General features: G+C 41.9%; 1 long non-coding RNA gene across 1 annotated transcript; it reads right to left on the bottom strand.

Annotated features, from left to right (window-relative positions):
• Window positions 1-11,864: 11,864 nt before the first annotated feature.
• Window positions 11,865-16,814, bottom strand: LOC116667211. The gene is made up of 3 exons (XR_004324025.1): window positions 16,428-16,814; window positions 15,208-15,368; window positions 11,865-14,023 (listed from the first exon to the last, which is right to left on the bottom strand). It is a non-coding gene; the product is annotated as an uncharacterized LOC116667211 (long non-coding RNA).
• Window positions 16,815-17,070: the final 256 nt, after the last annotated feature.

Here is a 17,070-nt window from a genome sequence, read left to right as displayed (position 1 = left end):
TGCAGGTTTGCTTCCTGCTGGACTTGGTGCAGCCCACCAGCCAGTGTCAGTTGGGAAAGGTCAGTGTCTGTGCCAGGCAGGTAGTTAAATGTGGTCTCACCGCGCCATCCTGCCCTGCACCAGAGAACAGAAAGTCAAGCATTCTCTGGATGCAAATTACCTGATTTTGATGTCATGGACCAGGAATGGTCTTAATAGGCAATGGATACTACTGTTTCCTTACTTCCAGAAATAAGGGCTACCAATTTGGGATCTGAAATAATAATTTTAATAGGTAGCCTCCAACTTCAGGTAAAGATTTATAGAAAATAATTATAAATAGTTGGTTACCTTATTTAGTTACTTTGGGGGTAACTTTCACAGCCAGTTTAACTGGCAGAACCTGTTACTCAAAGTGAGATGTGCTGCAGAGTTTTGCATGTGTGGCCAAACAGAGTAGATGGTTAGCAACCCACTTTACCATTTCTCCAGGCTAATTCTTATTGCTATCGCACATTAGGATGTGGAACTGTGGGGCCTCGGTTACCCATTTGCTGCATTGTGAGAGAACTCTCAAAATCCCTCCCAAAGCAAATCTTGGCTCTGCGGGCAAGGACTCCCTTGATGCACTTTGGAGGGGATGTGGGTTGGCCTTCTCTTTAGGAACATGTTCTTACTGGCGCCTGAGTTTTCATGAGAGGATCAAATTAGTCCCAGCCCAGTTTATTATTAAGGCATGTGGCCCATTTCTTAGTTGGCAATGGAAAGCACCAACACTCCAAGTAGAACCTACAACCCGTAGCCACAAAGTATTTTTCAAAAGCTTCGCTAAGAGAAATGCTGTTTGTGGTCAAATGCCTATAAAGTATGTATTTTCTTCAATCTCTTACACGTATATTCTTAAATATATCACCAGTTCAGCCAAAGCAGCAGAGTTCTGTGCTTTGACTACCTCCTGTGGCTTCTTGGAGAATTACTTTTCATGCTTTCTGCTTCGGTTGGTGGCCTGAAGGACACAGAAGGACATTATGCAAAATACAGTTTTGAACGTTGAACCCCGGTCTGTTGTAGGGATGCTGTTGAGGGCGTTGCTGAGTGTATTTGCAGCGGCCTCTCTACAAGGAGCACTCAGAAGTGAATGTGCTCTTTGGCCTCACCATCTGGAATAATTGCTTTTTCTTAGCAACCTGCAAATACTCTGGCCTTATAATGGGTCGGATTTCCCTCTCCCCGTCAGCTGCTAGGTTCTTAGAGCTAAACTGGTAAACAACCATGAGGTCACACAAAGGGGACTCAGGTTGGCACCACTGATGGCTATGGAATCCGAGCTTGGGGTGCTGGCAGGATGTTCTACAGCCATGCCTGCCAAGTTGAGTGTGAGGGGATCCCCTCCCTGGAGGGCTGGAGGTGAACATAGGTGCCTCTAAACCAGTCTGTAGAGGGGCCTTCAGATCATCCTTCTCCCTGAGAGTGAGGGACAGTAGGGTGATGACATGGGGGAAGAGAAATATCTGGTCCTATACCGTCTGCCTCGTCAGCTTTCTATCCTGTGACACAGGTGACATGATTGGGAGCCTATGGACACTGAATGCGAAGTTAAACACTGTGTGCTTTGCATTGTTTCACCCATCACGGTCCCCAGGGCAAGGTACATCCTCACCCCAAAGTTCACTTCTAGTATGTGAGCCGGGAAATAGTCCACTGTAGATGTTAAAAGTGTGGGCTCTGGAGTCAGAGGGCCACGATCAAACCCCACCTCCACTCCCTAGCCGAGCGGTTTGGGGTAAGAAATTTTGTCTCTTCATCTGTAAAATGCACAGAACTGCTTACCAAACACAGTTATTACAGGAGACACACTATATAGCTAGTGTGAGTCATTTAGCACAAAGCTTGACACGCAATAGATGTTTACTATGAAGAAATACATCATGACTCTAATTCGAAAAGATACATGCACCCCAGTGTTCATAGCAGCACTATTTACAACAGCCAAGACATAGAAATAAATGTTCATCAACAGATGACTGGATAAAAAGCTGTGGTATATTTATACAATGGAATACCACTCAGCCATAAAAGAGAATAAAATAATGCCATTTGCAGCAACATGGCTGGGCCTGGAGATTGTCATTCTAAGTGAAGGAAGCCAGAAAGAGAAAGAAAAATACCATATGATATCACTCATATGTGGAATCTAAAAAAAGAAGACACTAATGAGCTCATCTACAAAACAGAAACAGACTCACATAGTAAACAATCTTATGGTTACCAGGGGGAAAGGGGTGAGAAGGGATAAATTGGGAGTTAGAGATTTGCAAATATTAACTACTATATATAAAAATAAATAAAACCCAGATTTCTTTTGTATAGCACAGGGAGCTATATTCAATATCTTGTAGTAACTTATAATGAAAGAGAATATGAAAACTAATGTGTATGTATATGTATGACTGAACTATTATGCTGTACACCAGAAACTGACACAACATTGTAAACTGACTACACTTCAATGAAAAATAAAAATAAAAATAAAATAAAAAAAATTTTAAAAGCTAATACAGCATGCCCACACACATGATTTTTAAATAGTAATGTCTACTGTACATAATATAATAGAGAATAAAGAAGAAATAATTTATAATTTAAACAAATGAATAAAATTTAAAAAGAAATACATCATGGTCATTAAGACTTCGGGCTTTGGAACTGGATATACTGGGGTTCAAATGCCAGCTCTTCCTGGGCTAGCTATGAAATTTTGTACAAGTTTCTGTCTTCTAGTCTTTTGCTTTTTTTCTCATCTGCAAAATGGGCTAATAGAACATATAAAACCTTTGGCACACCATTTGAAGTGTGCACTCTACATATGATAGCTCTAATTGCTTGTTATTTCACTGCTACACCAGGAGGGAATGCAGCTCAAGTTAAACAGGCAAGAGGGACCACTTACAAGAGACTGTGCAGAGTTGCAAACCCTTTGTGGTAACAGGGGAACTGACCTCCATCCCTGACATACGGTAGTAACACAACAACTTAGATTTATTGTTCTCTGTGTGCTAAGCAATGGGCTGAGAGTTTTATATCTTTATTCTTCTGGAACTAGGGATGGTAGATCTTAATATTTTGGAGGCCACAAGTGCTGTATCAGTGTGGGTCCAATCGAGACAGAAAGCACATAGGGGTTTAAGAAGTGGAAGTTTAATATAAAGAATATTATGCTATGGCAAAAGAGTAACTACAGGATACAAGCAGAACTAAAACGCTACTCTCCCTTCAGCTGAAGAAGAGGACCCATGGAAGGACAGACAACCTTGGAAGGGGGCCCCTCCTCAGACTAGAGGTCAGACCTGGTGGGAGGAGGTCTCATGGCAACCCCCTGGAGGCAGAGAAATTAGCTGGTGCCTGGTCCAGAGCTGGTCTGCAGCTGCTGGACAAGCTGGAAGCCAACCTGCAGGGCACAGGTGAGGCACAGCCTGGTGGGTGGGCACGTGGGCATGGAGAGGGAGTTAAGTGGCCGTGTAGGCGGGTCGCGTGGAAAGCACGGTGTCTGGTTGGGATGGTCGTGGGAAAGTGATCGCTGGGCCAGGCAGGACCGCAAGGTCTCTGGAGGACTTTCTGGGCACATGGCCAGGGCAGAGCATCACAGGACGTCCTACACTTGCCAAAACCAGCAAAAGAAGCCCCTTCCTTCTGCAGTGTTCCCCCAGTACCCTCTACTGAGGAAACTTAACATTATGCTCACCGTAAAGGAGAGATGCTTATGAGACTTTTGCCCATTTTCACAGAGCAGGTACTGATGGGTGAATTTGGAGCTGGGGAATAATACATTCGTAACTAGCACAGATGCCTTGGGGGCCTTTGAAGACAATTGGGAACACATAAGTGTGGATCACACACTCATGCATGTGCTCATATGTATGATAACCTACCCTGCACGCGGGGGACACTTCTCCTAGGGTGTTCACAGATCCCAAGTGAAGAGCACCTGGAGGGGAAGTTATCCAAAGGCAAGCTCATTCACGGTTGCAGGGCAGACACAGGAAAGCCTCCGCAAGGCACCAGACTCTGGGAGAAGTGGGGCAGGGTGGCATGACCCAGCTGGCCCCGAGGGTTCTGAAACCCTGTCCCAGGTATGGAGGGCGACAATTCTTCCACCTCCCCCATTCCCTTCTGTACTGCTCGTGCACCGAAGGGGAGACCTGAAGACTCTAGCAAGACGAGGCCACTTTCTTTTTTCATATTTATTTTCCTCAAAACCTAGCTGGTCTATCAGCTTGGGCACCCAGCGGGCCCTGTGCTGTGAACAGTAGGTTTCCTGTGTTATTGCACAGACTCACGGACAGTCATTTTGCTCCTCCAGCTACACATCAAGTTCCTCATTGTAGGGACAAATGCCAGTCTCCATATTTCCTACAGTTCTTGGTACAGTAAATGCCTATTCACGGTCCTGCAGGGAGGAAAGGCCCAGAGACTGAAAATTCACCTCCCACCCTGCGCTGATCCCATCAATGGGGCTGGATGTTGGCAATGGCCAGAGACCCCTGCAGAATGAAACTGATTCCACTAGATGATCAAAAAATGTATGATGTGTACAAGGAAGTCTCTGTGTCCACTGCACCATGTGCCAGAATCAGAAGGGGGTCCGAGAACCAGTGCATTCTGGGTAAGATTGCCCTTCCCCAGCCACATTACCTCTGGCAGAATGAGGCAGGCCTCCAGAACTCCAGATATTCCCATCAACGCCCCATCTGTACTCCCACCACCACTATTTGTCTTGAGAGCCTCAGGACCCATCTCATTAGGGCAGTTATCCCTATTTGCCTCAGTCACTCCAAGAAGCTCAGGCCCCCTGGCCAGCTGTTATCCCCCAGACTCGGATGCCCAGACAGCTCTGTGTGACTCTTTCTGCCCCTCTCCAGTCCTTAGTTTTCCCCACGGCACATAGCATCACCTGACATATAAACTGACATATTTGTTCATCTCCCATGACTGAGGATGGAAGGTTCTGCCTCTTTTATCAGCCGCTATACTCCCAGCATCCAAAAGGTATCTGGCATGTCGTAGCTGCTTAGCAAACATATGTCAAAGGAATGAATAAACAAACAAAGCATCTTTAATGCCTTCCGTTCTCTGGGACTCATCTCCACTGCAGCCCTGTGAGTCTTGTTACCACCTTCCCGTCAAGGATCTAAACCGCAGCTTTTCTCCCCATACAGGCTTATCCCAACTACCATGGGCTTTAGAGACAGGCTTGGGTTTAATCCTGGCTCTGCCACTCTGAAGGTTTTTTAACACTTTTATGCCTCACTTTTGCTTATTTGTGAAGTTGGGAATTTGTTGTTACATGTATTAAATGGAAAGTGTATATAGAGGGCTCAGCCCAGCTCTTGGCATGCAGCAAGTGCACAATAAAAGATAGCTATTGGGGAGGCAATAGAGCAGGGTGAGGAAGAGCAAACAGGCTTCACCTGATAGGCTGTCTCCTATTGGCTAGAAGGGGATGCCTGGAGCACTGTGCTGAAATGGATTCTGGGAAGGCTCTGAGCTCAAGAGGAAAGCATCTCACAGTTGATTAGTGCTGGGAAACAAGCTGCTGGGAAACAAGCTGCTAGACAACAAGCAGCTGGAAAAGAAGCCACTCCTAAATTTCCATGAGCTTAAAATATTACATTCACACTTGCTTGCTTAAAATGCACATGCTTGCTTTGTTTTACTGTTTTGCGCAGTAGATGATCTATAGCACGGATTATGCTAAAGAAAATTTGTAGTGAGCAATCCTGACATTGACCATAAGGGCACAAAGGAGGGCAGATATTTCCTTAGGGTGAAACAATGGACAGTCTTGGAAAGCCAGATCATCCATTAACAGAACTTTGTTCTGGCAGGAAAACATACTGTTGAACCCAGGGGAAGTATTTGCTATCTTGAGATGTCCTGGAGGCAATGACAGGCTAGACTTAGAAATTTTGCATACCCCCAGGAGGCTGATTGTTCCTGGAAGGGATGGGCCTGAAATTAATCAGTTAACCAGCAAGCAGAATTTAGTGCTTATCGCATGGAATATCTAAAGCCCCACCTCTTTGATCACATTTTTTTTCTGAGCTGTATACTCCTAATAAATATGATGTTGACCAGGCTTTTGGCCCTCTAGATCTACGAGATCTTGAGTCTCCTGATCCCGTCTTTGCTCTTTACTTTGTCTCTTTGTTTCTTAAGTCTTGCATTGCCGGTCCTCAGATACGATCTCGAGCTGCGCTGGACGCAGCAGATTAGTGATGTTTGTCATGGGCACCAGGGTGGAGGAGTTGGGAGGTCAAAAAACGTAGCACACCCTGGACACACTTTTGACATCTTGATCTAGAATTTCCACTACGGCTCCTTTTCTTTTGTTCGTCGTGACTGTTTCCAAAAGTAAGAGCTCCTCTCTTTCCAGAAACTCTTCCCTGACTTCATGGTTCTTCCCATACCCACCCCCCATCCTGAAATTGGAACTGTCTGTTCCTCTGAGCCCCAACACTCTTTTATGCTGTTCCTTTATTATTCACAATATAGTATTTTGGGTTATTTTTTAACTTTCAGATCTCCTGTCTGCATCTGTGGGCTGAAAATGCCTTCAGGGTAGATTTTGTCTTTGAGAACTAATGTGGTAAAACTAACATGGTGCACTGGAGTAGGAATCAGAAATTCTGGCCTTGCTGTGTGTCCTGGAGGACTTCACCTTGCCTCTCTGAGCCTCGGTTTCCCCAAGTGAAAATGGGAGCCTTAAGTAAGCTGCCCTCCCTGCCACTGTACCACAGGCCTGCCATGGGAATTGGCATTATAAGCCTCTGCAGAGGGTAAAAGTGTTCAAGTTCTTGTTGCATGTCCCTGGGCTCTCCTCGCATCACTCTGTTCAAAGCTTCAGTTTTTTCAGGTGCACAGTACATTTTTTTGTCAAAAGAGTAGGAGGATAGGTGCTTCAAATGGGAACAATGGGCACTGCGGAGGCACTGACAGCAGCGTTTGGAGAATGGAAAAGAAAAACCTACATTTCTCCCCTTAATGCTTGCAATTGGGAAGTCAGGAGCTGGGAAAGCTAAATGCTGCCATCTGCTGGTCATTTTCTGTGAAGACATCAAAACACAGTTTTAGAACACTCTTGTTTAAACTTAACCTAAGAACCTGAAGGGAGGAAGTGGCCTTTGCTGAGCACCTACTGTTTACAAAGGACCATCTTCAAGGGTGGTTTGAATGCGGATATGAATTAGCCTTGGATGCTGCGGATAAAGAGGGCATGGATTCCAGAGAACCAGGGCTACCTCTCAACAGCTGTGTTTCTCAAGCATGTACTTAAGCCTCTCCGAACCTCAGTTTTCTCATCAGGACTAGGATGATCTCCAAGGATCCAGAAGAAGACCCTTAAAAGATAAAGAGATTGTTATAGGTGGGTACTGAGAAAAAAAGAAGGAGGGTGTTCTAGGAGGACTGAAACAAGGGTTTCAAGAGATGCCCTTGAAAGGCCTGACACGTGTCCTCTTTCCTTGTCCCCTGGTTTGTGAAGCTAAGCATTGGGCTACAGATCTCTATGTACCTGCTATCCTGTGACACCTGCTCAGGAGCAGGGACAGAGGCATTGGAAAGACTTCTTGAAGGAAGAATGAAATAAACACCTGCGTAGTCTCCACCAACTTTAAGGGCTAGAACCATATCATTACCTTTGAAGTATTCTATTATCTGAATATATTATCATGTATTTACACATTCTACTGTGGATGGACATTTGAATTGCTTTCCATTGCTTCCAGTTTTTTTTTTTTTTCTGCTTTGGATACTTATGTGCCGACATTTCTATCAAGTATATACCCAAGAGATGGAATTATTGGGTTGTAGACAATGTGCATTTTCAACTTTACAAATAATTACAATTTATTATCCCAAGAGGCTGCACCAATTGAAACTCACATTGGAAGTGTGTGAGGGGGAGTTCCTATTACTCCAAATTCATGGCAAGCGCTTGATATTGTCAGATTCCTTAGTTTCACTAATTTAGTGGAGTGAAATAGTGTCTTACTGGGTTTCCACTTACTGTTCCTCAGTTAATAATGAGCATGTTTTCATATATTCGTTGATATTTTGCATTTTTTCTGTGAAATAGGTTTACTTCTTTTGTCTGTTTTTCTATTTTGTTTTTTTTCTTATTAATATGCAAGAATTAAAAAATACAATTCAGATACAATTCTTTAATCATGTATGTATATTGTAAAATTTTATCTCATTCCGTAGTTTGCCTTTCCACTTTCTTAATGTCTTTTGCAGAACGGGGGTTATTAACTATAACGTAGTGTGCTAGGCAGAATTCTAAGATGACACCCACGACCGTCACTCTGGTAAAATGTACCCCCTCCAGAGTATGGACAAAAACTGTGAATATGAGAGGTGTTATTTGTGATCGTGTTCTATAGCAAAAGGAATTTTGCAGGTATGACTATGGTTACTAATCAGTTGAGTAAGAGTGCATCAAGAGGGAGATCTTCCAGGTGGGGCTGACCCAGTCACATGATCCCTTCAAACCTGGGTCAAGAGATCAGAGACAGAAAAAGTCAGAGATTCAAAGCATGAGAAAGATTTGATGTGACATTGCTGGCTTTGAGGATGGAGGGGCCTCTGTGACAATGCAGGTGGCCTCTAGGAACTGAGAACAGATCCTGACTGACAGCCAACCAGGACCTGGGACCTCAGGGAGCTCAATCTGCTACAACCCTGTGTGCTCAGAAGAGGACTCAGAGCTCCAGATGAGACCGTAGCCCAGCCAACACCTTGATTCCAACCTGTGGGACCCTGAGCAGAGAACCCAGCCGCGGCATGCCTGCGCTTCTGGCCTATTCATCTGTGGGATCACAGATGGGTGCTATTTTAAGCTGCTGAGTTTATGGTAATCTGTTGTACAGCAATAGAAGACAAATTTAGTAGTTACATTTATCAGTACTTTTTGTATTTATTTCACTTTCTGAGTTTAAAAAAATCATTCTCTACACTGAGGTCATGATGATATTTTTTTCTAACATTTTTATAGTTCTACTTTTTCACATTTAAGTATTTACAATTCCTAAAATTGATTTTTCCCCCCCCCCCTATGATTACGAGGTAGAGATCTGACTTAATTTTTCCTCCAGATGGATAACAATTTGTCCTGGAACTATTTATTGAATAACCATAGATTATTTTCCTCATAGATCTGCAACTACAATTTGGTCATGAATCCAATTTCCATACAAAGGAAGGTCTGTGTCTGGCCTCTTTATTTTGTGTCATTGTTAATTTGTCTATCTTTGTATTTAAACCATACTGTCTTAATGACTATAGCTTTTTAGTAACCCCAGATGTCTGGTAAAGTAACTTACCCATCTTGTTCTTCAAAAGTGTCTTGGCTTTTGGCTCTTCCATAAAAGATTTAAAATAGTTTATCACATTTCATAGGAAAACTTGTTAGGATTTTAATCTGAATCATAGTATTGTATCTATAAATCAGCTGGTGAGGGATTGGCATCTTTAAGATACTGAATATTCCAACCTATGATATCTCCTTTACCTAAGTATCCTTTAATCTTTCCTGAAGATATTAAATTTTATAATTTTTTATTTATGCTTTACAATTTTTTCAATTTATACATCTTTTGTTAAATTTATTTTTAGGCACTTTCGTGTTTTACATTGCAACTATAAACAGCATCTTTTTAAAATGTATGTTTTCTTTTTGTGGTTGGTGAACAGAAATGCAAGCTTTTACATTTCTTAGTATTTTTTATATTTTCATTTTATATCCCCCAAACTTGCTAAATATTATTTTTCATTCTAATAATTTAGTTGAAGATTCTATTTGGCCTAATTTCTTCAATAGATATTGAACAGTTTGGATTTGATAATTTGTGTCTTTCAAGGAATTTATCCATTTTGCCTATGATCAAGACTATAGGCATAAAGTTGTTTATAATATTCCTTTATTATCATTGTAACGTCTGTAGGATTTAACTATCTTCTTTTTCTTCCCAACATTGGTAATTTTTATTTCTTTTCTTGATCAGTCTTGCTAGAATTTTTGTTTTATTTTTGCTAGAATTTTATCATGTATTTTTGCTGTGTTACCCAAGAATTTTTGGTTTTGCTTTAGTAGCACTGTTTATATAAGATGTCTAGGGGAGATTTCAAAATGGGAAAATGGGCAGAAGACCTAAACAAACATTTCTCCAGTGAAGACATACAGATGGCCAATAGGCACATGAAAACATGCTTAATATCAATAATTATCAGAGAAGAGCAAATTAAAACTACAATGAGGTATTACCTCACACCAGTCAGAATGGCCATCATTCAAAAGTCCATAAACAATAAATGCTGAAAAGGCTGTGGAGAAAGGGAACCCTCCTACACTGCTGGTGGGAATGCAGTTTGGTGCAGCCATTTGGAAAAATAGTATGGAGATTCCTCAAAAAACTAAAAATAGACTTACCATACAATGCAGCAATCCCATTGCTGGGCATATATCTGGAGGGACCTCTAATTCAAAAGATACATGCACCCCAGTGTTCATAGCAGCACTATTTACAATAGCCAAGACATGGAAACAATTGAAATGTCCATCAACATATGACTGGACAAAGAAGATGTGATATATATATATATCACACAATTAAAAATTTTTTTATCTTTGTTTTTCATCAATTTAATAACAAAGTCTCTAGATGTGGTTTTCCTTATACTTATCTTGCTTGGGGTTTGCAGAGATTCTTGAGTCTGTAAATGTCTTTCATTCATTTTGGAATTTTTTTTTTGGAGGGGGGACCATTATCTCTTTAAATACAGGTTCTGTTAATACTTACTTTCCTTTCCCTTCTGGAGCTCTAATTACTGACATATTAGACCTTTCCAACATGGCTCATATCTCTCACTTGCTTTTCTATATTTTCCATCCTTTTTTATCTCCTCTCTGAGCTTCAATTTTAGTGTTTACTGACACAACTTTCACTTCCCTAATCGCTTGTTTTTCTCTAACTTGCTGTTAAACCCATCTATTGGATTCTCAATCTTATTCTTTTTAATCCTGTAATTTCTATTTCACCATTTAAAAAAGAAATTCTAAGTAAAAAGTTGGTGAAATTTTCCATAATTTCATCTGTTTCTTATAACTATTATCATACTTGTTTTAAAATTTATGTCTGAGAACTTCAAAGCCTGGATTATCTGTGGGTCTGTTGCTGGTTTTTTTTTTTTTTCCCCCTTGGTTTTCCATTGTTTGGCCTGGTCTCCTGGCAAGTCTGGTCATTTTTTAAAATTTTTTTATTGATTTATAATCATTTTACAATGTTGTGTCAAATTCCAGTGTAGAGCGCAATTTTTCAGTCATACATGAACATGTATATATTCATTGTCACATTCCTTTCTCTGTGAGGTACCATAAGACCTTGTATATATTTCCATGTGCTATACAGTACAATCTTGTTTATCTATTCTACAATTTTGGAATCCCAGTCTGTCCCTTCCCACCCCCCGCCCCCTTGGCAACCACAAGTCTGTATTCTGTGTCTATGAGTCTATTTCTGTTCTGTATTTATGCTTTGTTTGTTTGTTTGTTTTTTAGATATCACATATAAGCGATCTCATATGGTATTTTTCTTTCTCTTTCTGGCTTACTTCACTTAGAATGACATTCTTCAGGAGCATCCATGTTGCTGCAAATGGCGTTATGTTGTCAGTTTTTATGGCTGAGTAGTATTCCATTGTATAAATATACCACCTCTTCTTTATTCAGTCATCCGTTGATGGACATTTAGGCTGTTTCCGTGTCTTGACTATTGTAAATAGTGCTGTTATGAACATTGGGGTGCAGGTGTCATTTTAAGTAAGGTTCCTTCTGGATATATGCCCAGGAGCGGGATTCCTGGGTCATATGGTAAGTCTATTCCTAGTCTTTTGAGGAATCTCCATACTGTTTTCCACAGTGGCTACAAGTCTGGTCATTTTTAATGGCATGGCAGACCTGGTGTATGACAAACTGTAGAGCCCAGGGACTGGTGTTATTTTCTGTAAGAGGACATAATCCCCTTCTGTCCTGCAGAGGGTGTGGGCAGACCACCTCGCTCCCATCAGTGGCTGACATGGTTCAGGCTTTGTGAGAGTCTCATGTTCGCTCTGCTGTTACACAGTGCAGCCGTTTCGGAGTCTCAGCTGAAAGCCGGAGGTATTTTTCGGGGCCTCTCCTCCTAGGTGGGCTCCGAACTCCAACGTTTGTCTCTCGAGGGCCGTGAGATTACCAAAATATCTGCTTTTCTGTTTAGCCTCTTAGCAGCTACTTTCTGGTTAGTTTTTTGTCCTCTCATCCCACGTGAACACAGCTTAGAGACTAGCAGATGCTTCAGGGGAAAAGTTCATGCAGAATATCAGACTCCCTACTTTCCGGTCCTCTTCTCTCCAGTACGCACTGCCTTGGGAGCGATGAATGCCAGTTTTTATTTCCCCAGCCCAGGGAGACTTCTCAAGGCCTGGTCCAAGATGTTCTGCTTGGCTTCTCTGCCCGGTAACACAATTTGGCAAATGCTCCAAGGAGAAGATACAGGAGCAAATTCCAGGATCACCTCCATGATTTTTATTCTTCCTGAACTCCAGTTCCCCAGACCTTCACTGGGCAGGACCACCATGTTCTGCTTGAGATCTGCCCCACCCCCACCCCCCTGCACTGTGGTCCAGACGTGTCTCCCAGTAGAAAAGCAGGGTGATTGCAGGGCGTTCCTCACCCGTTTGCTTTCTTTCAGGTGGCACAGTCCTGTGTAACCTCTTGTCCAGCAGAGGGCGTATATTTTGCCCAGTGTTCTAATTGCTTCTATCAGGATGGTAAGTCCCTCCCCGATACTCTATCCTGGTGGAAGCAAAATGCTCCCAATTCATTCATTTGATATTAGTTTTTACTTAGTTTTATTTTTTACCAAAGTTCAACATACTCATAGTCTTTAAAAACCAATTGGATCTACACAATTATGAAAAGGAACATCTCTGTTTTTACCTCCCGGGAGGCACCCACTTTCAACTCTAGTTATTTCTCTTTGTACTTCCCTCAATATCTTTAAATAACATACTTTTACAGCTCCTGGACTGAGAAATAAAACATGAGGATTTGGGTTTCTTCCACTCCGCACCCCTTCCACAAACATGCTTCCCTTCCTGTAATCTTCCCAATATATTGATGTTGTAATGTTTTTCCAGGTCGACATTCAATGGTGACTCTGTAAATGTTATTGACAGTTGAACCTTTAAGTATACTGTAATTCCTTTCCCTAATTTGTACATTGAAAAAATTCCCTTGGAGTAAATAATTTTTTAATGAATTTACCATATTTTTATGTACTTAGAACATTTCATTCCCAACTCTCTGCTATGTGTTTATATCACAACATAAAGTACTCTGTAAATTGAATTGCCTTGGAGATCTCTTTCCTGGCCTGGAACTCTCCAATCTGCCCACCTCTGTGTTGGAGGAGAGAAGGAGAGAGGCAGGCTCACAGCACTGCTGCTGTCCTGAAAAAACACTATTAAACCATCATTCTGGGTGTTGTCATGGCTGGTTTCTTGTGTTTTCTTGGAGCCCATATCTTCCTCTTTCTTGGTTCACTCCCTTATTTTTCTGCGGTACATCTGCCTCTAGTTTCCCGAGAAAGAGTGCTCGGAAGGTAAATTTTTAGAAGTCTTGCACGCGTGTAAATATATCTACCCTCGAACTTGAGTAATATTCTGTCTTGATATCTAGTTCCATGTTGGAAAACATTTCTGCTCTGAACTTTGCAGGCGTACCTACATTGCCTGCTAGGGGTCCAGTGATTTTATGAAGACGTCTCTTGGCTTTCTAATTCTCGATTTTTTGGGTTTGTGTTTCTTAAGTTTAAATTATTCTGAAAGTTTCTTTATGCTCCTGGGATTCTGGAGCATCACAGTGTTGTGCTGTGTGTGAATTCTTTCTCATCCATTTCACAGGGTGCTTTGGGTGTCCTTTCATTCTGGAAACTCATGCCTGTCTGTTCTGGAAAGGTTTTTAAAAAAAATTATTTACCTAAAAACTTTTCTCAATCTGTTTTTCTATTATTTCTTTCTGGAATTTCTACTTAGCAAATACGTCTCTGGATTGATTTTTGAATTTTCTCATCTTTTTTTCCCTATTTTTTATCTCTTTCTTCTCATACTAATTTTTGGAGGATTCCTATGCTTTTATATTCTTTCTATGGAATTATCATTTCTACTTTCTCTTAAATAAAATTGTTTGGATCCTTTTGGTCCTGTGACTGTTTCTTTCTTTCTTTCTTTCTTTTTTTTTTTTGTCTTTTTTCTTTTTACATTTTTTTATTGGGTTATAGTCATTTTACAATGTTTGTAAAAATTTTTTTTAACAGCCTAATCTTGTTTCATGTTTATGAATCTTCTTTTAGCTTTCTGCATATATCAGTGACATTGTTTTAGTTTTTTTCTACCAGCATGGTTTTTGTGTTTTCTAAGTTGTTTTCCAGGTGTGTTGTTTTTGTTCTGATTTGGCCTCCATCTTTCATGTAAAAACTTTGTGATAATTTCTAGAAATCCATTAGAGAGGCACTAAAATATTTATTGGAAAGTCTGTGCATGAGTAAGGCTTGTCAACTGGTGGGCTTCACTGTAGGGTGACTGTGTAGGGACTCCCAAATGTGAATTCCTACAAATCTTCTTGGGGAAGACAGTAGTCATTTCCTTCCAAGAGAAATCCACTATTCTCCTGTTTGGCATGCGGGTGGGAGTAATAAATCTGCTACCAGCATTCGAGAGCAGAGGATGATGTTTGGGCTCTGTGGGCTGAGAGGGTGGGAAGCCTCAATGTTCATGATATTGTCCGTATTTAATATCCCATGTTGATTCTGGCACCTAATGCCCACCCGTGGCTCAGCCTGGTGTCCCTAATGCCAGAGGGTAAAACATTTCCTTTGAGTAGACCTCCAGTGTTTGGGCTAAGGTGGAGGAGGGATAGCTACTGACTCTGTTGGGTGGAGAAGGAAATCTAGGAGTGTTAGTGATTTTTATCCAGACTCAATCAGTACGCCTTCGGTTTTAGCCCTACTGCATACTCTGGTTGCATTAGTTCAGGCAACTGACTCGGCCAGTGTAACTAACAAACAAACAAAACCCAAAACACCTAAACATATAGCAGCTTAGAGAAAATTGAAGTTCTTTGTGTGTTCTTACCTGAAACAGTGTCATTGTGGGCAGCCAGGGTTGGTGGGAGTCTTTGCTCCACGTGGTTCTTCAGGAACCCAGGTTTCTTCCATCCTGTTGCTCTATCTTCTAGGATGTGGTCCTCATCTGCATGGTCAAAGCAGGGCTAAAGGCACCTCTGTGTTCCACTTCTGAAAAGGACAAAGATCACAGAAGAGCAGACACTCAGTGTGTTCAGGTCCAGACCCAGAAACAGCACGTGTTACCTCACACACTTGATCATTGATCACTTAGTCACAGAGCCACAGCTGGATGCAAGGGAGCTTGGAAAATGTAGAGTCCAGCTGGGCAACCACGTGCTCCACTACCGTTCCTCTACTCTGGAGGAAGAGGACAGATTTTGTGACTCTGCCGCACCCTCCTCGGTGCCTCCATTTCCTGATGCTCTCCAGAATTCTGCTCTGGGAATATACAGCCACCTCCCCAACCAAGCGAGCACTTCGTGTTTTCTCCTGCCTGTTGGATTAGTCAGCACATATCTGTTTCTTTTCCAGTTTCTAAAATGTTCTTGACATCTATTCTCTGCTGTTGTCTCTCCCCCACTTCTTCTGATCCTGTGGTTCTATGGACTTTTTATGCCTTTTCTATCATATTAATGGCATTTAAGAAAGGAGTGGGAAGAACTCAGGTTCAGTCTGCCATGTTCCAGAAGCTTGCAATTATATCTTTAAATATTTCTTTAAGTTCTTCCAATTCCTCTTACTTCTTTGGGTATAGTTCCCCTATATTGGGGGTTCTTCACCTGTCTTCCACATCTATAATTTTCTCTTTAATCTTTTAAAATTGTTTGTTCATTGCAAAGGTATGCCTCTTTGATTTGGGATGAGATAAATAAATATTCCATCTCTTTTTTGTGTTTTCCTGTGTCTGTTCTTTTTGCTGCTCCCAATATACTGTTCATTTCTGGGATGGTTCTGTTCTTTTGCATTCTTTTCAATGTCTCAGTCACCGTCTGTCTTACCTCCTCTGTTGTCTTGCCTGGTCTTCCCTGAGTTCTTATGTATCTGCTTAGACTTTTTGTGAAATAGAAGAATTTGCTTTATTGCATTTTATAAATTCATGGTGATGTATTTGAACACAACTTCCAATTGCTGTGTAGTGATATTTTTCTACCATTGTGACAGTCATTTGTCAAATATTCTGTCACTTTCCCACTTTTATGGAGTATCATTGTGTAGCTCCCTTCTCACCTAGGACCTCAGCGCTGCGATTGCTCAGAACAGCTGTAACCTTGGCCAGAGAAGCTCTCGTCCTGTGCAGGCGTTCTGTCAGTGCTCTCTGCAGAATTTGGTGTCAGCCCTGAGCAGGGTGGGCAGGCTGGGGCTGGGTGATGGCCGCCGCGGCTCCGAGTGTCTCCTCCCCAGCCGTGCTCTCTGTCCCGCACTGCTGTTCTCCCCATCGTGGCTGTGACTTTCTGCCCCAGACAGCCCACTGGGAAGGCAGTTGCTGGCAAGAAATCACTTCCTGCTGGGACCTGAGTTGAGAAGAGATGGCCCTTCGTGCAGCACCATCCCACTTCCTGTGTGACTCCATTGAGCGTCCCCTGGAAACAGCAGTGGCCCCTGCTCATACCCCCTGGAGTGTTGGCTGCCCTGCCCTGACAGGAAGTGGGAGGGAAAAATGAGGGAGGAACAACAAGGCATATAACATTTGTATGACAATTTCTGACAGTCCTATTTTGTTTCGGTATTGCTTCAGGTTGCAAAGCAATTTCAGAGAATTTCACTCCATTTGAGAAATTTGGAAAAAGCAGTTTTCATTTCCATTTTGCAGATGAAGAAACTGAGGTTTACAGGATGAGAGCTAGGAATAAAATAGGTCAGGCTAGGAATA

Source organism: Camelus ferus, chromosome 11 (assembly GCF_009834535.1).
Source record: "Camelus ferus isolate YT-003-E chromosome 11, BCGSAC_Cfer_1.0, whole genome shotgun sequence".
In the NCBI taxonomy this organism is placed as follows: domain Eukaryota; kingdom Metazoa; phylum Chordata; class Mammalia; order Artiodactyla; family Camelidae; genus Camelus; species Camelus ferus.
This window is presented reverse-complemented; position numbering and strand designations above follow the sequence as displayed.